At 44.9% G+C, this 23,538-nt stretch overlaps 1 non-coding gene and 1 pseudogene across 1 annotated transcript; one reads left to right on the forward strand and one right to left on the reverse strand.

Moving 5' to 3' along the window:
• Window positions 1-4,260: 4,260 nt before the first annotated feature.
• TRNAS-GGA (transfer RNA serine (anticodon GGA)) lies at window positions 4,261-4,332 on the reverse strand. The gene has a single exon. It is a non-coding gene; the product is annotated as a tRNA-Ser (tRNA).
• A 17,990-nt stretch (window positions 4,333-22,322) lies between these two features.
• LOC147377869 (F-box only protein 27-like) lies at window positions 22,323-23,106 on the forward strand (annotated as a pseudogene).
• Window positions 23,107-23,538: the final 432 nt, after the last annotated feature.

Here is a 23,538-nt window from a genome sequence, read left to right on the forward strand (position 1 = left end):
ACCCCTTCCTGAGACTATCTGAATGGATAGATTTGCCTAGAAATAGAAGAATGAGCAAGGTGACATCTTTAGTTGTTTCCACATCTACAAAGAATCAAAGTTTCAGGACAACCAAGGGGGCCTGGAAGGGTTGATGTTGTCCTTTAGTATATCATTTTATGTGCGATAGTACAAAATCAGGCTGTGGCATTCTTGGCATGGTGGTGGTGAGGCAGAAGGGGACACGATGGGGTAAACTGTTGCAATAACCACCTTTAGGCTGGCTGGGTAACATCTAATTTACGTGTAGACGCGCCTTCAGTGTTGCAGGTGTTTACGTCAAGATAGACATCTAGATGTGTTGATAGGCTGCAGGCAAATCGCCCTCCCTGTTGGAGCAGCACCTGGGATTTAGAGACTTGGAAGAGGCCTCCCCATGCAAGCAACTGTCAAGAATGATGGATGCTGGAATCTCAGGTTGGAAGGAGGCATGAACCAGAGGCCTGAGCCCCGGGAACCTGTTGGAACATAATTCTATTCTTTTTTCCCTCGACTGTTTAAGGACTGGTGATCCTTTCCAAGTTGCCTAGAGGACATGGAGCCAAGGCACCAGAAAGGTGATGGGAAAGATAGTAGGAGCAGCTTAAGAATTATTTCTGGGGCATGGGGGTTAGGTAAAGGAGAGGGGAAGGAGATCAGAGGGGAGTTGGTAGGGGACCCAGTGGGGGAGAACAAGAGGTGATTTTATGTCAGTAAGAAACTAGAACAATTTGCCTTTGGAATTACTGCTTTGGACAAGAAATTCTATTCTGTATTCTAGCTTTAATATCCATCACCTTTCTCCTCATTTTTAAAGCTCAAGAGCCTTTTTTCATGACCTTCCTGAATTACCCTGCCCAATTTATCTTTCTTTCCACTTCCCATTCCCCTATTTCCTATTTAAAATCTGGGAAAGATTTGCATGTTAAGCCTTCAAGATGTTAAAGCCCACAGACTTTAAATAGCAGCTATCTTTTTCATGCATATTGTCCTGACCAGATTGAAAAGCATTTTCACTTATACAATCTCATCTGATTGTCACATCAGCCCGTGAAAAGGGTAAGGCTGGCCTTGTTTTTCTTCAAAGTTAGGAAACAGTAATAGTGAAATAAGGTTATATGTTCACGATAATACTGTACCTGGTGAGGAATCAAGCAGAGAGGTTAACCTCAATGTGTTTTTTTTTAGAATTAAAAATATCTTTCATACACATATGTTTAAACACTATTCACAAGTTTTACAGTGTGGTGGTCACATTCAATTACTGCAACAGCACTGATCTTAAATCTGCTTGCAAGTAGCTCACAAAGAATCATCTTTCTCCCCCAACTTTACTGAGGTATGATCGACAAAAAAAAAAAAAAAGTATATATTTAAGGTGTACAGTATAGTGTTTTTATATAAGTAGATGTCTAATGATTACCACTAGATAGCATATTGAAAAGCAGAGACATTACTTTGCCAACAAAGGTCCATCTAGTCAAGGCTATGGTTTTTCCAGTAGTCATGTATGGATGTGAAAGTTGGACTGTGAAGAAAGCTGAGCACTGAAGAATTGATGCTTTTAAACTGTGGTGTTGGAGAAGACTCTTGAGAGTCCCTTGGACTTCAAGGAGATCCAACCAGTCCATTCTAAAGGAGATCAGTCCTGGGTGTTCTTTGGAAGGAATGATGCTAAAGCTGAAATGCCAGTACTTTGGCCACCTCATGCAAAGAGTTGACTCATTGGAAAAGACTCTGATGCTGGGAGGGATTGAGGGCAGGAGGAAAAGGGAACGATAGAGGATGAGATGGCTGGATGGCATCACTGACTCGATGGACGTGAGTCTGAGTGAACTCCGGGAGCTGATGATGGACAGGGAGGCCTGGTGTGCTGTGATTCATGGGGTCGCAAAGAGTTAGACATGACTAAGCGACTGAACTGAACTGAATGATTACCACAATTGAGCTATTAAACATATCCATCCCTTCACATGTTACCATTCTTGCATGTGTGTAGTGTGTGGTGACAACACTTAAGACCTATTATTCTTTTAGCAAATTTTAAGTATACAGTACAATATTAGAGGGCTTCCCTGGTGACTCCCACGGTAAAGAATCTGCCTGCAATGCAGGAGACCTGAGTTCGATCCCTGGGTCGGGAAGATCCCTTGGAGAAGGGGATGGCAACCCACCCCAGTGTTCTTGCCTGCAGAATCTAATGGACAGAGGAGCCTGGCAGGCTACCATTCATGGGGTGGCAAAGAGTTGGACACAACTGAGTGACTAACTCTTTCTTTTCATAGTCACCATGCTTCACACTAGCTTCCCAGAATTTACTCATCTTATAACTGAAATTTATGCCCTTAAACCAACATCACCCCATTTTCCCCACTCCACCCCCCAGCCCCTGAAAACCACCATCTTGCTCTCTATTTCTCTGTGTGGTTAGTCACTCAGTCATGTCCAACTCTTTGCAGACTGCCAGGCTCCTCTGTCCATTATGCTTAGTGAGATAATCCAGACACAGAAAGACAAAGAGTGCATAGTATCACATATATGTGAACTCTAAAAATGTAGAACTAGAGAAATAGTTCATCCACATTTTTGCAAATGGCAGATGTTCCTTCTTTTTTAAAGCTGAATAATCAGTTCAGTCACTCAGTCATGTCCAACTCTTTGTGACCCCAAGGAGTGCAGCACACCGGGCTTCCCTGTCCATCACCAACTCATAGAGTTTGCTCAAACTCATGCCCATCGAATCATGCCATCCAACCAACTCATCATCCTCTGTTGCCCCCTTCTCCTCCTGCCTTCAATCTTGCCCAGAACCAGGCCCTTTTCTAATGAGCCAGTGCTTTGCATCAGGGGGCCATTGTAAATATATTCATTTTCTTGATCCATTCATCTCTTGACAGACACTGCATGGTTGTCTCCATAGCTTAGCTATTGTGAACAATGTTGCAGTGAGAATGGGCATGCAGATAACTCTTCAAGATCCTGATTTCATTCCTTTGAACAGATACCTAGAAGTGCAAATTCAAGAGTTCTTTCCCTAACTCCACACTACCTGATATCTATGATCTCCTCTGCTCACCAGAGGGAAGCATGATTTGCTCTAAACAACAGGATGGAGAACACAGCAAGGCTACTTCTTGAAATGGGAGCCTATTCCAGATGCTCATCTAGCTGGGAGATACTGTCTAATCCATGCATTATGAAGCCATGCACAGAGCCATCACTCTGCCATCTTTGTTTTGCAGCACTTGTAATTTGGGTAGAGCATGATCCAACCTGAACTTCAAAGCTGAGTCCTGATTGGCCTAAGCTAATCAGATAATTCCATCCAACTTATCATAGGAAGCCATGCCGTGTGGGGCTACCCAGGACAGGCGGTTCATGGTGGAGAGGTCTGACAGAATGTGGTCCACTGGAGAAGGGAATGGCAAACCATTTCAGTATTCTTGCCTTGAGAACCCCATGAACAGTATGAAAAGGCAAAAGGATAAGATACTGAAAGAGGAACTCCCCAGGTTGGTAGGTGCCCAATATGCTACTGGAGATCAGTGGAGAAATAACTCCAGAAAGAATGAAGGGATGGAGCCAAAGCAAAACAATACCTAGTTATGGATGTGACTGGTGATAGAAGTAAGGTCTGATGCTGTAAAGAGCAATATTGCATAGGAACCTGGAATGTTAGGTCCATGAATCAAGGCAAATTAGAAGTGGTCAAACAAGAGATGGCAAGAGTGAATGTCGACATTCTAGGAATCAGCAAACTAAAATGGACTGGAATGGGTGAATTTAACTCAGATGACCATTATATCTACTACTGTGGGCAAGAATCCCTCAGAAGAAATGGAGTAGCCATCATGGTCAACAGAAGAGTTCGAAATGCAGTACTTGGATACAATCTCAAAAATGACAGAATGATCTCTGTTCGTTTCCAAGGCAAACCATTCAATATCACAGTAATCCAAGTCTATGCCCCAACCAGTAATGCTGAAGCTGAAGTTGAACGGTTCTATGAAGACCTAAAAGACCTTTTAGAACTAACACCCAAAAAAGATGTCCTTTTAATTATAGGGGACTGGAAGGCAAAAGTAGGATGTCAAGAAACACCTGGAAAGTGAAAGTAAAGTCATTCAGTCGTGTCCGACTCTTTGCGACCCCATGGACTGTAGCCTACCAGTCTCCCCCCTCCATGGAATTCTCCAGGCAAGAGTACTGGAGAGGGTTGCCATTTTCCTTCTCCACAGGATCTTCCCAACCCAGGGATCGAACCTGGGTCTCCTGCATTCCAGGCAGATGCTTTAACCTCTGAGCCACCAGGGACTCCAGAAACACCTGGAATAACAGGCAAATTTGGCCTTGGAACACAGAATGAAGCAGGGCAAAGGCTAGCAGATTTTGCCAATAGAACACACTGGTCATAGCAAATACCCTCTTCCAACAACACAAGAGAAGACTCTACACATGGACATCACCAGATGGTCAACACAGAAATCAGATTGATTATATTCTTTGCAGCCAAAGATGGAGAAGCTCTATACAGTCAGCAAAAACAAGACCGGGAGCTGACTGTGGGTCAGATCATGAACTCCTTACTGCAAAATTCAGACTTAAATTGAAGAAAATAGGGAAAACCACTAGACCATTCAGGTATGACCTAAATCAAATCCTTTATGATTATACAGTGGAAGTGAGAAATAGATTTAAAGGACTAGACCTGATAGACAGAGTGCCTGATGAACTGTGGACGGAGGTTCGTGACATTGTACAGGAGACAGGGGTCAAGACCATCCCCATGGAAAAGAAATGCAAAAAAGCAAAATGGCTGTCTGGGGAGGCCTTACAAATAGCTGTGAAAAGAAGAGAAGAGAAAAGCAAAGGAGAAAAGCAAAGATATAAGCATCTGAATGCAGAGTTCCAAAGAATAGCAAGGAGAGATAAGAAAGCCTTCTTCAGCGATCAATGCAAAGAAATAGAGGAAAACAACAGAATGGGAAAGACTAGAGATCTCTTCAAGAAAATTAGAGATACCAAGGGAACATTTCATGCAAAGACAGGCTCGATAAAGGACAGAAATGGTATGCACCTAACAGAAGCTGAAGATATTAAGAAGAGGTGGCAAGAATACACAGAAGAACTGCACAAAAAAGATCTTCATGACCAAGATAATTACGATGGTGTGATCACTCATCTAGAGCCAGACATCCTGGAATGTGAAGTCAAATGGGCCTTAGAAAGCATCACTATGAATAAAGCTAGTGGAGGTGATGGAATTCCAATTCAGCTATTTCAAATCTTGAAAGATGATGCTGTGAAAGTGCTGCACTCAATCTGCCAGCAAATTTGGAAAACTCAGCAGTGGCCACATGACTGGAAAAGGTCAGTTTTCATTCCAGTCCCAAAGAAAAGCAATGCCAAAGAATGCTCAAACTACCGCACAATTGTACTCATCTCACATGCTAGTAAAGTAATGCTCAAAATTCTCCAAGCCAGGCTTCAGCAATACATGAACCATGAACTTCCAGATGTTCAAGCTGGTTTTAGAAAAGGCAGAGGAACCAGAGATCAAATTGCTAACATCCTCTGTATCATGGAAAAAACAAGAGAGTTCCAGAAAAACATCTATTTCTGCTTTACTGACTATGCCAAAGCCTTTGACTGTGTGGATCACAATAAACTGTGGAAAATTCTTCAAGAGATGGGAATACCAGACCACCTGACCTGCCTCTTAAGAAATTTGTATCCAGGTCAGGAAGCAACAGTTAGAACTGGACATGGAACAACAGACTGGTTCCAAATAGGAAAAGGAGTATGTCAAGGCTGTATATTGTCACCCTGCTTATTTAACTTCTATGCAGAGTACATCATGAGAAACACTGGGCTGGAAGAAGCACAAGCTGGAATCAAGATTGCTGGGAGAAATATCAATAACCTCAGATATGCAGATGACACCACCCTTATGGCAGAAAATGAAGAGGAACTAAAAAGCCTCTTGATGAAAGTGAAAGAGGAGAGTGAAAAGGTTGGCTTAAAACTCAACATTCAGAAAATGAAGATCATGGAATCTGGTCCCATCCCTTCATGGGAAATAAATGGGAAAACAGTGGAAACAGTGTCAGATTTTATTTTGGGGGCTCCAAAATCACTGCAGATGGTGATTGCAGCCATGAAATTAAAAGACGCTTACTCCTTGAAAGGATAGTTATGACCAACCTAGATAGCATATTCAAAAGCATTATTTTGCCAACAAAGGTCCGTCTAGTCAAGGCTATGGTTTTTCCAGTGGTCATGTATGGATGTGAAAGTTGGACTGTGAAGAAAGCTGAGAGCCAAAGAATTGATGCTTTTGAACTGTGATGTTGGAGAAGACTCTTGAGAGTCCCTTGACTGCAAGGAGATCCAACCAGTCCATTCTAAAGGAGATCAGTCCTGGGATTTCTGTGGAGGGAATGATGCTAAAGCTGAAACTCCAGTACTTTGGCCACCTCATGCGAAGAGTTGACTCACTGGAAAAGACTCTGATGCTGGGAGGGATTGGGGGCAGGAGGAGAAGGGGACGATAGAGGATGAGATGGCTGGATGGCATCACTGACTCGATGGACGTGAGTCTGAGTGAACTCCGGGAGTTGGTGATGGACAGGGAGGCCTGGCGTGCTGTGATTCATGGGGTCTCAGAGAGTTGGACATGACTGAGCGACTGAACTGAACTGAACTGAACTATCATAGGAATGGGTCCAGTAAAGGAAACCATAAACAAAACAAAAAGACAACCCACAGAATGGGGGGAAATATTTGTAAATGAAGGGATTGACAGGGATTAATCTCCAAAATATATGGATACAGAGAGCTCATGCAGCTCAATATCAACAAAACAAACAACCCAATCAAAAATGGGCAGAAGATCTAAATAGACGTTTCTCCAAAGAAGACATACAGATGATAAAAAAGCACATGAAAAAATACTGAGCCACACTAACTATTGGAGAAATGCAAATCAAAACTACAGTGAAGTACCACTTCACACCCGTCAGAATGGCCATTATCAAAAAGTCTACAAACAATACATGCTGGAGAGGGTCTGAAGAAAAACCTCCTATGCTGTTGGTAAAAACGTAAATGGTACAGCCACTATGGAGAACAGTAGGGAAGATCTTTAAAACACTAAAATAGAGCTACCATATGATCCAGCAATCCCACTCCTGGGTATATATCCAGGGAAAACAATAATTCAAAAAGATACTTGCACCCCAATGTTCATTGCAGCGCTATTTACAGTAGCCAAGACATGGAAGCAACCTAAATGTCCATTGATAGGGGAATGGATAAAGAGGATGAACTACATATAAACAATGGAATATTACCCATCCATAAAAAAGAGTGAAATAATGCCATTTGTAGCAATATGGATGGACCTAGAGATTATCATACTAAGTGAAGTAAATCAGACCAGAAAGACAAACATCATACGCTATCTCTTATATGTAGAATCTTAAAAAATGATATATATGAATGTATTTACAAAACATAAACAGGCTCATAGACTTTGAAAACAACTTATGGTTACCAAAGGGGACCCAGGGGGCGCAGGTGATAAATTAGGAGTTTGGGATTAACATATATACACTACTATATATAAAATAGACAATCAACAAGGACATATTGTAAGCACAGAGAACTCTACTCAATATTATATAATAACCTGTATGGGAAAAGAATCTGAAAAAGAACGGATATATGTATATGTATAACTGAATCACTTTGGTGTACCCCCGAAACTAATACAATAGTGTAAATCAACTATACTCCAATATAAAACAAAAATTAATTTTTTTAAAAAAAAAGGAAGAATTGGTCCAAGAAAGAACAATAATTCAAATAAGCCAATCAGTTCATGGTACCCTTCTGGGAATCACAATAATTAGTTCAAGCTAGCCCAAAAAAAATAAGCATAGGACCATAATCAACCTTATGGGCATATGACCGATACAGTCACCCAGGGCTGTTCACTTACTAGGATTCCATAATTGGTTTAAATTCTGTTTTTTCTTTTGTGAGTTCAGTTCAGTCGCTCAGTCATGTCCGACTCTTTGCGACCCCATGAACTTCAGCACTCCAGGCCTCCTCGTCCATCACCAGCTCCCAGAGTTCACCCAAACCCATATCCATTGAGTTGGAGTTGCCACCCAACTATCTCATCTTCTGGCATCCCCTTCTCCTCCTGCCCTCAATCCTTCTCAGCATCAGGGTCTTTTCAAATGAGTCAGCTCTTCACATCAGGTGGCCAAAGTACTAGAGTTTCAGCTTCAACATCAGTCCTTCCAATGAACACCCAGGACTGATCTCCTTCAGGATGAACGGGTTGGATCTCCTTGCAGTCCAATGGACTCTCAAGAGTCTTCTCCAACACCACAGTTCAAAAGCATCAATTCTTTGGTGCTCAGCTTTCTTTATAGTCCAACTCTCACATCCATACATGACCACTGAAAAAACCATAGCCTTGACTAGATGGGCCTTTGTTGGCAAAGTAATGTCTCTGCTTTTCAATATATCTAGGTTGGTCATAACTTTCCTTCCAAGGAGTAAGCGTCTTTTAATTTCATGGCTGCAATCACCATCTTCAGAGATTTTGGAGCCCCCAAAATTAGAGTTAGCACTGTTTCCCCATCTATTTGCCATGAAGGGATGGGACCAGATGCCATGACCTTAGTGTTCTGAATGTTGAGCTTTAAGCCAACTTTTTCACTCTCCTCTTTCACTCTCATCAAGAGGCTCTTTAGTTCTTTTTGCTTTCTGCCATAAGGGTGGTGTCATCTGCATAGCTGAGGTTATTGATATTTCTCCCAGCAATCTTGATTCCAGCTTGTGCTTCCTCAAGCCCATCGTTTCTCAAGACGTACTCTGCATGTAAGTTAAATAAGCAGGGTGACAATATACAGCCTTGATATACTCTTTTCCTATTTGGAACCAGTCTGTTGTTCCATGTCCAGTTCTAACTGTTGCTTCCTGACCTGCATACAGGTCTCCCAAGAGGCAGGTCAGGTGGTCTGGTATTCCATCTCTTTCAGAATTTTCCACAGTTTATTGTGATCCACACAGTCAAAGGCTTTGGCATAGTCAATAAAGCAGAAATAGATGTTTTTCTGGAACTCTCTTGCTTTTTCGAGGATCCAGAGGATGTTGGCAATTTGATCTGGTTCCTCTGCCTTTTCTAAAACCAGCTTGAACATCTGGAAGTTCACGGTTCACATATTGCTGAAGCTTGGCTTGGAGGATTTTGAGCATTACTTTGCTAGCCTATGAGATGAGTGCAATTGTGCCGTAGTTTGAGCATTCTTTGGCATTGCTTTTCTTTGGGATTTGAATGAAAACTGACCTTTTCCAGAACACTCAGGACAGGCCTGGCACATAACAGTTCAGTTCAGTTCAGTCGCTCAGTCGTGTCCGACTCTTTGTGACCCCGTGAATCGCAGCACACCAGGCCTCCCTGTCCATCACCAACTCCCTGATTTCACTCAGACTCACGTCCTTCGAGTCAGTGATGCCATCCAGCCATCTCATCATCTGTCGTCACCTTCTCCTCCTGCACCCAATCCCTCCCAGCATCAGAGTCTTTTCCAATGAGGCAACTCTTCGCATGAGGTAGAGTGCTCAATAAATATTAGCTATTAAGGCGCAGGAACGGCTGAGAGGAGCTACCCCACGTCCGAGGCCAGGGGCCGTGGCCGGGAGGAGCAACCCCATGTCCAAGGAGCAGTGCCTGCATGGGCGCAGGAGGGCCTATAGGAGCTCTTCCACGTTCAAGGTTAGGAGGGGTGCCGGTGAGGAAATACCCCTTTTCCAAGGTAAGAGAAACCCAAGTAAGACGGTACGTGTAGCAAGATGGCATCAAAGGGCAGACACACTGAAACCATACTCACAGAAACTAGTCAACCTGATCACAGTAGGACCACAGCCTTGTCTAACTCAATGAAACTAAGCCACCCCCGTGAGGCCACCCAAGACTGGCGGGTCATGGTGGAGAGATCTGACAGAATGTGGTCCACTGGAGAAGGGAATGGCAAACCATTTCAGTATTCTTGCCTTGAGAACCCCATGAACAGTATGAAAAGGCAAAACGATAGGATACTGAAAGAGGAACTCCCCAGGTTGGTAGGTGCCCAATATGCTACTGGAGATCAGTGGAGAAATAACTCCAGAAAGAATGAAGGGATGGAGCCAAAGCAAAACAATACCCAGCTGTGGATGTGACTGGTGATAGAAGCAAGGTCCAATGCTGTAAAGAGCAATATTGCATAGGAACCTGGAATGTTAGGTCCATGAATCAAGGCAAATTGGAAGTAGTCAAACAGGAGATGGCAAGAGTGAATGTCGACATTCTAGGAATCAGCAAACTAAAATCGAATGGAATGGGTGAATTTAACTCAGATGACCATTATATCTACTACTGCGGGCAGGAATCCCTCAGAAGAAATGGAGTAGCCATCATGGTCAACAAAAGAGTTCGAAATGCAGTACTTGGATGCAATCTCAAAAACGACAGAATGATCTCTGTTCTTTTCCAAGGCAAACCATTCAATATCACAGTAATCGAAGTCTATGCCCCAACCAGCAACGCTGAAGAAGCTGAAGTTGAACGGTTCTATGAAGACCTACAAGACCTTTTAGAACTAACACCCAAAAAAGATGTCCTTTTAATTATAGGGGACTGGAATGCAAAAGTAGGAAGTCAAGAAACACCTGGAGTAACAGGCAAATTTGGCCTTGGAATACGGAATGAAGCAGGGCAAAGACTAATAGTGTTTTTCCAAGAAAATCCACTGGTCATAGCAAACACCTTCTTCCAACAACACAAGAGAAGACTCTACACATGGACATCACCAGATGGTCAACACAGAAATCAGATTGATTATATTCTTTGCAGCCAAAGATGGAGAAGCTCTATACAGTCAGCAAAAACAAGACCAGGAGCTGACTGTGGCTCAGATCATGAACTCCTTATTGCAAAATTCAGACTGATATTGAAGAAAGTAGGGAAAACCACTAGACCATTCAGGTATGACCTAAATCAAATCCCTTATTATTATACAATGGAAGTGAGAAATAGATTTAAGGGACTAGATTTGATAGAGTGCCTGATGAACTATGGACTGAGATTCATGACATTGTACAGGAGACAGGGATCAAGACCATCCCCATGGAAAAGAAATGCAAAAAAGCAAAATGGCTGTCTGGGGAGGCCTTACAAATAGCTGTGAAAAGAAGAGAAGAGAAAAGCAAAGGAGAAAAGCAAAGATATAAGCATCTGAATGCAGAGTTCCAAAGAATAGCAAGAAGGGATAAGAAAGCCTTCTTCAGTGATCAATGCAAAGAAATAGAGGAAAACAACAGAATGGGAAAGACTAGAGATCTCTTCAAGAAAATTAGAGATACCAAGGGAACATTTCATGCAAAGATGGGGACAATAAAGGACAGAAATGGTAGGGACCTAACAGAAGCTGAAGATATTAAGAAGAGGTGGCAAGAATATACAGAAGAACTGTACAAAAAAGATCTTTATGACCAAGATAATCACTATGGTGTGATCACTCATCTAGAGCCAGACATCCTGGAATGTGAAGTCAAGTGGGCCTTAGAAAGCATCACTATAAACAAAGCTAGTGGAGGTGATAGAATTACAGTTGAGCTATTTCAAATCCTAAAAGATGATGCTGTGAAAGTGCTGCACTCAATACGCCAACTAATTTGGAAAACTTAGCAGTGGCTACATGACTGGAAAAGGTCAGTTTTTATTCCAATCCCAAAGAAAGGCAAAGCCAAAGAATGCTCAAATTACCGCACAATTGCACTCATCTCACACGCTAGTAAAGTAATGCTCAAAATTCTCCAAGCCAGGCTTCAGCAATACGTGAACCATGAACTTCCAGATGTTTAAGCTGGTTTTAGAAAAGGCAGAGGAACCAGAGACCAAATTGCCAACATCCGCTGGATCATGGAAAAAGCAAGAGTTCCAGAAAAACATCTATTTCTGCTTTATTGACTATGCCAAAGCCTTTGACTATGTGGATCTCAATAAACTGTGGAAAATTCTGAAAGAGATGGAATACCAGACCACCTGACCTGCCTCTTGAGAAATTTGTATGCAGGTCAGGAAGCAACAGTTAGAACTGGACATGGAACAACAGACTGGTTCCAAATAGGAAAAGGAGTATGTCAAGGCTGTATATTGTCACCCTGCTTATTTAACTTCTATGCAGAGTACATCATGAGAAACGCTGGGCTGGAAGAAGCACAAGCTGGAATCAAGATTGCTGGGAGAAGTATCAATAACCTCAGATATAGAGATGACACCATCCTTATGGCAGAAAGTGAAGAGGAACTAAAAAGCCTCTTGATAAAAGTGAAAGAGGAGAGTGAAAAAGTTGGCTTAAAACTCAACATTCAGAAAATGAAGATCATGGAATCTGGTCCCATCCCTTCATGGGAAATAGATGGGAAAACAGTGGAAATAGTGTCAGATTTTATTTTGGGGGCTCCAAAATCACTGCAGATGGTGATTGCAGCCATGAAATTAAAAGACGCTTACTCCTTGAAAGGATAGTTATGACCAACCTAGATAGCATATTAAAAAGCATTACTTTGCCAACAAAGGTCCGTCTAGTCAAGGTTATGGTTTTTCCAGTGGTCATGTATGGATGTGAGAGTTGGACTGTGAAGAAAGCTGAGAGCCGAAGAATTGATGCTTTTGAACTGTGGTGTTGGAGAAGACTCTTGAGAGTCCCTTGCAAGGGACTCCTTGTAAGGAGATCCAACCAGTCCATTGTAAAGGAGGTCAGCCTTGGGATTTCTTTGGAGGGAATGATGCTAAAGCTGAAACTCCAGTACTTTGGCCACCTCATGTGAAGAGTTGACTCACTGGAAAAGACTCTGATGCTGGGAGGGATTGGGGGCAGGAGGAGAAGGGGACAACAGAGGATGAGATGGCTGGATGGCATCACTGACTCGATGGACGTGAGTCTGAGTGAACTCCGGGAGTTGGTGATGGACAGGGAGGCCTGGCGTGCTGCGACTCATGGGGTCACAAAGAGTCGGACACAACTGAGCGACTGAACTGAACTGAACGGATTATTATTTAAAGTATAATAATACTCTTCTTCATGATATTGTCCATGGTTATCTTGCATTGACATTTATCACTTAAGTTGATGTTTAGCTTTTTGTGGATACATGTTTCCCTGGTGGCTTAGACGGGAAAGAATCCACCTGCATTGCAGGAGACACAGGTTTGATCCTTGGGTCAGGAAGATCTCCTGGAGAAGGGAATGGCAACCCATTCCAGTATTCTTGCCTGGAGAATCCACATGGACAGAGGAGCCTGGAGGGCTACAGTCCCTGGGGTCAAAAAGAGTCGGGCATGACTGAATGACTCAGCACACACACATACCTGCTTCATTCTTTCCAGAAAGCTCCTTCAGGACAGGGAACCATCAGAACCGACTTCTCTCTTCTGTGGTGCACAGGAGAGGGCTCTGAGCTCAGTACTCGCCGAAGAATCCTTGAGTCAGTGGCCCACCTGCACCAGCTGGTGGGATGCAAGGATTTTCCTCCCGTCAGCTTTGGAAAAGTCTAGCTTTCTCATTTGCAAGATGGAGTATCTAACAAATTAACTTTAAAAATTGGCCAGTTAAGGGAAGTTTCTGAAGCTTCTTGACACGATGGGGGCAAGACATTCGCTCTTTGTGCCAATTGGAAACAACACCCAAAAAATGAGGCTCCACTACAGCTAAAGAGATTTGAGTTAGGTATCAAGAACTTCCTCGCTCTACCGGTGCTTTGGAGTGTGTTGCTATTTCCTTCAGGGGATCATCCGGAACCAGGGATCAAGCGATCGAACCTAGGTCTCCTGCATTGCAGGCTGATTCTTTACTGTCTGAGCTACCAGGGAAGCTGGGGTGAGGAGGATAATTTGGGGGAAAAGGAGGCAGGAATGAGGTGAAGAATTAATGATATAATTTCTCTCCAGCAACCCGAGCTCCTTGGGAGAAAGGTGTGGTAGGAACACTAGGTATTCTTATTCTGAATCAGAATGTCTTCTCTTTAAATCCCTTCTTCTCTTAATACTCTTAACAAAATGAACCATTTCTAGGAAAAGGGAGTAGGAGATCTGAGAAGTGGTTTTCCAGTTGAGTGGAGTGTTTTGGAACCTTTCAACCAGGTTTCCCAAACTTTCTTTTTTTTTTCCTTTCAGGATCAAATGTCGCCAACTGACCAGACACCATTCTGTCTAAACAGGAAATCTCCTATCCCTGACCCCAACCTTCTCCTCCCTTCTCTCCTCATTATATTTACCCTTTGACCTGAACATAATATAAATATTTAATCTCATTTATTACCTGAAGATCATCTGTGTTTATTTAGTGATAGTTACTTGAAAACAAAACAAAAACTACCGGATGGGATCAAACAACCAGCACATCTGATTTTTCCACTAAGGTAAGACTTTTTGGCATTTAATTTAGATAACTGACTGGTCACTTCCCAAACACACTAGTCTTCTTGCTCTTGGCCTTTCCTAACATTCTCTTGCATACAACTTTTCTCTCTCTGGCAAAATCCGACCCACCTTTCAAACCCTATTGCAAACAGCCCCTTCTCTGTGAAGACTTCCCTGATGGCCCCACCTCACTCTGCTGGATCAGAGCTCCCTTCGGTCTTCCCGGAATGCCTTGGATGGACCTACATCCTCGGTCTTATCACAATATGTAATTCCCTGGCACCTACTAGGAGGTTTTTGGAGAAGGCAATGGCACCCCACTATAGTACTCTTGGCTGGAAAATCATGGACGAACAAGCCTGGTAGGCTGCAGCCCATGGGGTCACTAAGAGTCGGGCACATCTGAGCGACTTCCCCTTTCCCTACTAGAAGGTTTTAGAGGACTCCAGAATCACAATCCTTAACATCAGACGCTACAACTTTCTAGTTTCCAGAACAAAGGCAACTGTCTTAGCTTTTCGATGGGCCAGGGAGCTCATCTTACTAGATTTTATTTAATAAGCCCTGGACTTTTAGGAGATGCTATGCAGTCCTTGGAGGCTGGATATAGAAAAGGAAGAAAAGGGAATTGACTGGAAGAATAAAGATGGCGCTAAGGGAAACTAGAGAGAAGAGGCGAGGGAAGAGGAAGGATTTTTCTAAAGAGGGAAGAACATATCATTTGGGAGTGGCCGAGACCCCAGACATCTAACCCCTAAGTTAGTATCTCACACCCCAACCCTGAGGCCACCACAGCCTATGGTTTGGGGGTGTGGGTTCATCTGTCAGTCAGCTCTGTGTTAACTGCTCACCGAGGTCTGGATTACCGCCCTGGAGCAGGAACAGGATGAGGCATGGGCAGGCAGGTTCCCTCAGTCTGTCCTGGCACAGCTCACAAAGTCTGCCTCTTGGGCAGGACCTCCCTTTGGGTCTACCCTGCCCCTCCCATACCAAGCCTGATCTCCTTAGCCTGGGACTGGGAGCAGCCCAAGTCGGATCCCTGGGGATCAATTTCCCCTTTTAACCACTTGTCAGACCTTGCCAGCCCCTTGCTCTCAGTGACCCATGACTGCCCCAATCACTCAAGGGGTGACCCAAGGTCCTTACCATGTGATCCGGCCCCTGGTGACTTCTCTGCACTTTGTCCCTACCTGGCTTCCTTGCTGCTGCTATTGCTTTTTTTTTTTTTTTAAGTATTTAGTTAAGGCTTCCCTGGTGGCTCAGAGGTTAAAGTGTCTGCCTGGAATGCGGGAGACCTGGGTTCGATCCCTGGGTCGGGAAGATCCCCTGGAGAAGGAAATGGCACCCCACTGCAGTACTCTTGCCTGGAGAATCCCATGGAAGGAGGAGCCTGGTAGGCTGCAGTCCATGGGGTCGCAAAGAGTCGGACACGACTGAGTGACTTCACTTTCACTTTCACTTTCTTTCCCTAGTGGCTCAGATGGTAAAGAATCTGCCTGCAGTGCAGGAACCCGGGGTTCTATCCCTGGGTCAGGAAGATCCCCTGGAAAAGAGAATGGCAACCCACTCTAGTATTCTTACCTGGAGAACCCCATGAACAGAGGAACCTGGCCAGCCACAGTCCATGGGGTGGCAAAGAGTCAGATACTTTAATGGCTGTGCTGGGTCTTTGTTACTACGCACGGGCCTTCTCTAGTTGCAGTGAGTGAGGGCTACTCTCTAGTTAGGTCCCCTGCAGCATGTGGGTCTTAGTTTCCGGAACAGGGATCAAACCTGTGTCCCCTACATTGGCAGGCAGTTTCTTAATCACTGAAATTGTCGGTCACTCAGTTGTGTCCAACTCTTTGCAACCCCATTGACTGTAGCCTGCCAGCCTCCTGTCTATGGAATTCTCCAGGCAAGAATACAGGAGTGGGTTGCCATTCCCTTGTCCAAGGGATCTTCCCAACCCAGGGATCAAACCCGGTCTCCTCCACTGCACGCAGATTCTTTACCATCTGAGTCACCAGGGTAGCCTACTAGACCATTAGTGAAGTCCCTTGCAGCTTCTTAAATACACTAAATAGGTTCCTTTCAAAGCCCTCTGAACTTGCTGTCCCTTTTCTGAGGATCCACTCTTTCAGAGACATGCCTGGCCTGCTCCCTCCTTTCTTCAGGTCTCTGCTCAAATGTCACCTCTTGGGAAATGCCTGCCATGACCACCTTACCTAAAGCAGACCCCCATCAGTAACGCCTACTTGCCCTGCTGTACTTACCTTCCCCACACTCACCTGACATTACATCTTCTCGGCACTTGTTCATTGCGTCCATTGGTTTTTCTCTGCCTCTCCTTGTACATACTGTCCCTGATTGCAGAAACTGTATTGTGTTTACCAACATGTCATCAAAGCCTGGCACATCACAGATGCTCAGAAAACAACTGCTGAGTGCACGGCAGAATGAAGGAATCTGACCACCTCATTCACAGTGAAGAAGCCAGGGCGCAGGTCAGGAAGAACTTGTTCAAGATCATACATGCAGACTCATGTGTGATAGATCCTGAGTCAGCCATGTCTCCTGGCCCTCAGATGGAGGCCAGTGGAATCCGGGGAATGGCCCCCTCACTCACAAACCCCCCGAAGTGGATTATGAATGGGAAACTTAGCCCCAGACAGCCCAGTGCTCAAGGTTGCTTTCTGGCTACACCTGAGTCTCTTCACATCTCTTACTCCAAGTACGTTCTGAATCCAAATGAAAAGGTGCTTTAAAAAAAAAAAAAAAAAAAACAGGGACGATGATCACAGGCTGGGGTGACCAGTCCTGGACTATGCCCACAGAAGGCAGGACAAGAGTCCACTGGATTTGATTTGCAAGCGGTTAGGGCAGAAGGAAGCCCTAACAACAAAGAACAGTTGGAACTGGAATGGGTGTCCGGGACAGGGGGAAACACTGTGAGAACCCTAGAGAAACAGGAGAAAGGCACAGCTATCCATTTATGTGACATTCAGCAGATACTCATTGAGCACCCTCTGGAGTGTCTGATGATATGCAAGGACTGGGTGGGACAACCTGTGAAGCTTCACAGGCCCAAGGAACCTGATCCTGTGTGACTTGTCCCCAAGAATCTCTCTGTAGAACTTCATCAGCTGAATTCCTGAGCACTGGGGAATCCCCTACAAAGAACATGACACGTTCTTCCTCTTCTTTGCTCTGGCTCAGTGACTCAGATAACAATGACATCCACACCTGAGTGATGGATGCCAGACCCTTTATAGCTCATTTTGTCCATCCCCTGCCCCTAAAAACAAACAGAACTTTTGTAAATCCAGGCAAGGATGGGTCATTCTTAGAGATTCCCCCAGCAGAGTTAGTCCCATATTTCCTTTGTTCAACACTGTATTACTATTCTCAGACTTTCAATCATAAAGCTCCTCCTGGAGTTTGTCCTCATAGCTTTCTGCTACACCTTTTCAAGTGTGCTTTTTTAAAGTCAGTCTCAGTCATCACAGATAATTCTCTAGCCATCAGACTCTGTCTGTACCATTTACAGTAAAAGTGAAAGTGAAAGTCGCTCAGTCGTGTCCGACACTTGCGACCCCACGGACTATACAGTCTATGGAATTCTCCCGGCAAGAATAGTGGAGTGGGTAGCCTTTCCCTTCTCCAGGGCATCTTCCCAACCCAGGGATCAAACCCAGGTCTCCCGCATTGCAGGCAGATTCTTTACCAACTGAGCTATCAGGGAAGTTCCATTTACTAAAGAATACATTAAAAAATTAATCAGCCAACAAATATGCACTGAGTATCAGTGATACACAGAACTCTCTGGTAAGTTTGGGGAGACATTCAAAGAGAAGACAGAGGAGAGAGCGGTGGGTCTGGAGGCAGATATTAACTTGGAATCACAGCTCTGACACTTGTCCCCTTGGGGACAAATACTCTTCCTCGTGGAGTTTATCATCTGTGAAATGGGGTGAGCAGTCCCTGCTCTATCACCCTGGGTTGTTGTGAAGCTCAGTAAAGATGATCATAGGCAGGAGCTTTAAAACTGTAAAATTCCACAGAAGTGTGAGTCAGTTGCAAGACTGTGTAGTGGAAAAATCCTGAGCTTACAGCCACAGAGCTGAGCGGGCTTGACTGTCAGTACTGATTCCGTCACCTACTTCCCCTAGGACTTTGGGCAGGTCATTTTACCTCCATTTCCTTCTCTGTAAAAATGGCTTATGTGCAAATAGAGACACCGCACACAGAGTATCCTTCATTGGTTCCTACTACCTAACAGATTCTCAGCTTGGATTTGTGCATTCCTTTGCAACTAATGGGGTAAGAGCAGTACAAATCAACAACCAAGAAGAGAGTGTAGTGGTGAACACCTTGGTCCAACCAGACCTGAAGGGTCAGCCTGAGGATCAGTGAAAAATGAGACCAGAAGGGCTGTGACATGAGGGAGATGGGAGGGAGAAATGTCAGCCAAAGGAGTTTGGGCTTGAGAGAATCATTTATGGGCATTATGGAGCCATGGATGGTCATGGAGCAGTAGGATAATAGATGAACAGTATTTCTGCTCTTTGGGGAAAGTGGCTCAAGAATGGGACACATTCTGTAACTGTTGGGTTCTTCACTGCAGGGCTAGGTGCTAAGTAGTTGGAACAGAACACAGGTTTCAGAGGATCAAGGTCTGACCAGCACCTCTTTTGCATAGCTAGAGCTCAGAGCAAACTTGCCCACATTTCTAGAACTCAGGCCTTGTATTAGTCATAAATAGCTGTGTAACAAATTACTTCAAGAAGTAGTGGCTAAAAAGCACAACACAAAAAACTTTACTGTCTTACAGTTTCCTGAGAGTGTCCCAGCTGGAAGGTCGGGGCTCTGGGTGTTTCAAGATGCCAGCTAGGACTGCAGCTGCTGCTGCTGCTGCTGCTAAGTCACTTCAGTTGTGTCCGACTCTGTGCAACCCCAGAGACGATAGCCCACCAGGCTCCCCCGTCCCTGGGATTCTCCAGGCAAGAACACTGGAGTGGGTTGCCATTTCCTTCTCCAATGCATGAAAGTGAAAAGTGAAAGTGAAGTCACTCAGTCATGTCTGACTCTTAGCGATCCCATGGACTGCAGCCTACCAGGCTCCTCCGCCCATGGGATTTTCCAGGCTGCAGCAAGGAACCTCAATCACTCACCATGTGGACCTTTTCACAGGGTTGTTTGAGAGGCTTGTGGGATGGCCTCTAGCTCCCCAGAGTGAGTGTCCAAGAGAGAGCATGGTTACAACATCTTTGATGCCCTAACTGCAGAAGACACCCACCTTCACTTTCATGGTATTTTATTGGTCACACTGACTAATCCCAGTACGATGTGGGAGGGGTCTAATAAGGGAATGAGCAAGGATCTATGGGAGTTTTCTCAAGGGGATTGCTACCATGGTCAGAAGAGTGAGATACAGAAGAGAATGATCTTGGGACCAAACAGACCTGGGTTCAAATCTCAGGTCCTTGACTTACTCCCTGTGTGATCTCAGCTGAAATCTCAGGCTTTGATTTCTTTTCTGTAGAATGAGGGGGCTTCCCTGGTGGCTCAGATGGTAAAGAATTCACCTGCAATGCAGGAGACCTGGGTTTGATCCCTGGGTTGGGAAGATCCCCTGGAGGAGGGCATGGCAACACACTCCAGAATTCTTGCCTGAAGAATTCCCACGGACAGAGGAGCCTGGCAGGCTACAGCCCATGGGTTCACAAAGAGTCGGACACAACTGAGCAACTAAGCACAGCACAGAATGAGGATAAAAATAATAGCTCCAGCATCAGAAAGAGTACAGGAAGTTACAAGGTGTTCCTCATAAAACTTTTGGTCCAGGTCAAGCCCAGAAGCTGTGTTTGGTAAACGGGAGTTTGTTTACTGGGATTACAACACAGGCAGGTAGAAACAACTGTTCTAGAAGCAAAAACCATCTCTGTTGTTAGGGAAATTAAAATGGAATTAGTCTTGCTCAGGCTTCAAAAGCAGGTGAGCAGGCCTCTGACTGACTTCTGACTCTGCCTGGACAATGTGCCTGCCAGAAAGCACAATTGTCACCAGCAAATCAAGAGGCACTTTAGATAAGAGAGGGTGTAGGTCTTGGAATTTCTGGATCCCCTGGGGACCTGGTCAGCCCCCAGGGGTCTAGAAAATCTTGTGACTCACAAGGTGAAACAGACAGCATTGTAAAAGTTAAAGAAAAACCAGAGCTGGGTTTTTCCATGCAAACTGATGACAAACCCACAAAACTGCAATTTGAAGTCTCACCCATGGAGTGGACACACCACCGGGGACCCTTTCCCAATTGGGACTTCAGATTGCTGTCATTCGGGATTTCCCAGCACTGTTCAAGTCTGGACATGGGTTTCAGCCCAACTGGGTGATGTATATGCTGCCTACTCCTCTCCACTGTTTCTCTTTCTTTTCTTCTAAGAACTGTGTATTGAAATTAAGTTAAATAATCTTTTATAAAAATTGAAATTGTTTTTGGGTAACCAGCGGTTTCTTTTGTAAACAAATCCTGCAAACCTAAAACAAAACTTTCAGCAAAACATCTGTGGTAGACTGAATAATGCCCCCCAAGGATGTCCATGTCTTAATCCCTATTCTGTGAATAGGCTACCTTATATGACAAAAGGGGCATCCTCAGGTGGTGCTAGTGGTAAAGAATAAGCCTGTCAAATCAGGAGATATAAGAGACGTGGGTTCAATCCCTAGGTCGGGAAGATCCCCTGGAGGAGGAAACAGAAACCCACTCCAGTTTTCTTGCCTGGAAAATTCCATAGACAGAGGAGCCTGGCAGGATACAGTCCACGGAGTTGCAAAGAGTCAGACACAACTATGGCAAAAAGGATTTTATAGATGGAAGCCAATAATATTGACATGGGGAGATTGTCCTGGACTATCTGAGTGGACCTAATGATGCAGTCACAGAGTCCTTATAAGAGGCAGATGCACTTGACTCTCTGGGACCCTGGCCACTTTTCTTCCTCCTCCACTGCTCCCCTCAAGAGCTTTGCAGAGTCAGCTCACAAATCACTGCAGAGAGAAACCTGCTTCAACCAAATTCATCCCAGCATCCCCAGAACAGCCCTGGAGAGAAGGCTCCTTGATCAGCGCACTAGAGTTTCCAACTCTTTGCAAACCCCCTCCAGGCAGGGAATTAAAATAAAAAGACAGGGAAGGAGGAGGAGCTATCTGAGAACTAAGCTTTCCCCAAACACTTGAGCAAGTCTTAAACATCCTGAGGACTCGAGCCCGACAAGTTCTAACTTACCAAGAGCTCTTCCCCGCTAGCTGTACCAACTAATTACAAGGGAAAGGCTGAAAGGGGAGTTCTGAGCTTTTCGTGACAGTGCGGTTTTCTCTTTTACTCTCCTCTCTCCTCCTCCATCTCCCTTCCCCATTATCTGATTCCTAGCAACACTCTGTTGCAAGTAGGTAGGAGCTGGCTGGGCCCACTGAGCACAGACTCGAATTGGATCCCCACCTCTACACACTGCTCACCCATCAGCATCCTCCAGAAAAAGGTTAGCAAAAAGCCTAACCTTCCCCTCAAGACAGCATTTAAAGGCAACATTAATTTCTCCTTGTACAAGTAATGCATATTCATGAAAAAGCTACTAAGAAGACACTTAAGATCATTCTTCCAACCACCAGAGATAACACACTATCAATATTTTGATGTACAGTAAATTCTTGACATTCCCAAGAACTGTATTTCAAGATCTTCATGAATCTCCAAATTTAAGAAAAAGGAGGCGGCAAAGAGAAGGCCCACTGGAGAGGAGCACGGGCTGAGATACAGGGAGGTGCTGAGCTACTTGCCCCAAGCATGCTTCTCAGGCCCTGCCTCCAGGTGTGCTGGCGCTGGCCAGACTGCCAGGACCTGTGGCAGAGCATCCTGCCCTATAACCATGCCAAGCTGTGGCCCGTCAGCCGCACTTGCCTGCCCCCTGCTGAGGGCCCCAGGCCCTGCATCCTGGGCCACTTTTACGAGCACAGACCACAGACCCATAGGACGTAAGCCCAGCGTGAACCCCACGGGCGAAGATATCTGGAACTGTATGACATTGAGTTGGTAGCGATGACTCAGAGGAAGAGGGGGAAAACGTGGAGGTCAGGCCGGAGACTTCTTGGGAGGCGAGCTACTGTCCTGCCTATGGGTGTGGATACGAGGGAGAACTTTTAGACTTGGAGAAGAAGGGTCTGTGGCTGGAACTTCTGGAGAGTGGAAAGATTGGATCTCTGTCTCTCGCTGCTGGACAGAACAAGGCAGTGACCGTACATATCAGCCAGTCATCAGACTTCTAGATGCCAACTATGCCATCCTGCAGTATTTCTTTCATAAACGTTTTCCCATCCAGTGGCAGACAGAGAGTTTCTCCTTTTGGATCGTGCGTACATTGACTAACATCAAGAAGGGCGTCCACTTGGTGTTGTTTGACCACAGTGTTGAGGGCTTTGATTCGTGGCCTGAGCAATGTGAAGTCTGTAGGCCCCCATCCAGTGTCGTTGTATGGGGCCGTCCCTAGGCCATTCTTGTAAAAACAACCTGACCATACCTTCCAGGAGCTGGAACTACTGTCTGGGCCACCTCAGTAATCAAGGGCTTGTAGTTCCTGGCTTCCTGGGATCTCCTTGGTCCAATTAAGGGTCCGTCTGGGTCCTGCCTTTAAATTCTGGAAGCTACAAGAAGAACGTTCTCACATCAGATTTACTGGCTGCTGCTGCTCTGAAGCAGCCCCTGGTCTACGCCCCTCCGGTTCAGCCCCTGTGCCCTCTGCCCTTGTCTTCCGTTTCTGCTGCAGAGGCTTCATTGGTCACTTCCAGGAACCCTCTCCTCACCTCCGAACTAGAAGCTCATCCCTATGACTGAGTAATTGCAGTCCCTAACCTTCTGTGATTTCAAGACTGCCACCAGGACTCAGAGCTGAAAGTTAAACTAGCTTAAAAAGTTGTTTGAAGGCAGAGGGTTCTGCCCACCCTGTGAACAATGAATTTGATCACCCTGAGCCCAACCCTACCCTGGATTGTATGGTGTATAAAAT

This window comes from Bos grunniens, chromosome 2 (genome assembly GCF_055505025.1).
Source record: "Bos grunniens cultivar Pamir isolate PY7600 chromosome 2, Bosgru_T2T1.0, whole genome shotgun sequence".
In the NCBI taxonomy this organism is placed as follows: Eukaryota; Metazoa; Chordata; class Mammalia; order Artiodactyla; family Bovidae; genus Bos; species Bos grunniens.